A 1,273-nucleotide genomic window follows, 5' to 3' on the forward strand; every position below is an offset into this window, starting at 1 on the left:
TGCGTATGTGCATCCGTAGATTTGTAATTAAGTAATAAGCAGAAAAGAGAAGCCGTCATAAGAAAACTTACGTTCAAAATAACATGCACACGATTTTTTTTCTCAATAGAAGTAAATCCCAAAGTAAACGTTTCTAGTAGAGAAGTAGAAGAGAACAGAAGCAGCGTATTACTTCGTTACAAATCTACGGATGCACATACGCATATAATAGAGAAAAATGAAACAATTATGGACGATTTGCTCTGAAACACCACCGAGTGGGGAACACTTCTCAAAAATAACCTGCAGTTGTTTCCTTCAAAATTTCTACATGCTCGAAATATACATGCATCAAGGTATATTTATAGAAAATTTCAAGAAATAATATTCATTTTCTTGGCAGTTAAAAGGAATTTATTCGGAATCTAAATAATAAACAATATATGCATAGAAAATTTCATTAAAAAAATATTCATTTTTCTGAAAGTTATGACCTTCCAAAGTCGGTGGGGGGTACAACTCTGTAGTTATGACTATTTTTTAAATGAAACTCGGACTATGTTGATTCCAAGGAAATAGAAATTGACGCAACAAACAGATAAATGAAGCCCTTACCAGAAAACTCGTTAGGCTGAAAATTACTACAGGTCTGCTACACAGAAATATGTCATTAAGACGACTTACCTGTTGCATACTTTTATTTCAATTTAAATTCCCAGGTAACTGTAGAACTATCACTGTTCTAAAGGTAAAACGTCTGGAGAAGAAATATCTTTTTCCATTGTTGTATGTGTTTCACCTTTTATAATATTTCTGTATCCTTGAGACGTCACATAATTGAATCATTTATACACATTATGACGTAATTAAACTGAACGTTTATAAACTTACCATTTCAAAATGTAAACAGCGCAGCAGGTGCCCGTTGGAAAGAATAGTCTGAAGAGGTTGTTTCCCTTTAAAATAGTTATTTCCCGAATGATCCAGTAGGTGGCTCTATTCAATCATGTTTTGTTTGTATTGAGTATTTTCTTTCACTTTCTGTAGTCTGTAACTAGGGTTCGATCCCGCACCGGGAAAGTAGCAAGCTGGCAGAATCGTTACGAAACCGGGCAAAATACTTAGCACCATTCCGTTGTTCCAATTCCGCCGAGGTCGATTTTGAGAACTGCCGATGGGTACTACTAAAGGAGCGCGGATCCGAATGCGCAGTCGCGCTAGCTAGTCTTGAGTGGTCGATCCTAACCCTATCCCTAACCCGCGTGTGCAAATGAATACGTGTTTAGGGTTAGGA

The 1,273-nt window shown here is 36.4% G+C and overlaps 1 protein-coding gene across 2 annotated transcripts in view; it reads right to left on the reverse strand.

The window, feature by feature from the left end:
* LOC106878344 (zinc finger protein 135-like) overlaps positions 1-1,232 on the reverse strand; it is a 34,737-nt gene extending 33,505 nt beyond the window's left edge. For both annotated transcript variants that reach the window (XR_001410494.2, XM_052977693.1), the window contains exon 1: positions 871-1,232. The gene's annotated coding sequence lies outside the window, so the exon portion shown is untranslated. The remainder of the gene's footprint in view (positions 1-870) is intronic.
* Positions 1,233-1,273: the final 41 nt, after the last annotated feature.

The sequence above is a fragment of the Octopus bimaculoides genome, chromosome 28 (genome assembly GCF_001194135.2).
Source record: "Octopus bimaculoides isolate UCB-OBI-ISO-001 chromosome 28, ASM119413v2, whole genome shotgun sequence".
NCBI classification, from domain to species: Eukaryota; Metazoa; Mollusca; class Cephalopoda; order Octopoda; family Octopodidae; genus Octopus; species Octopus bimaculoides.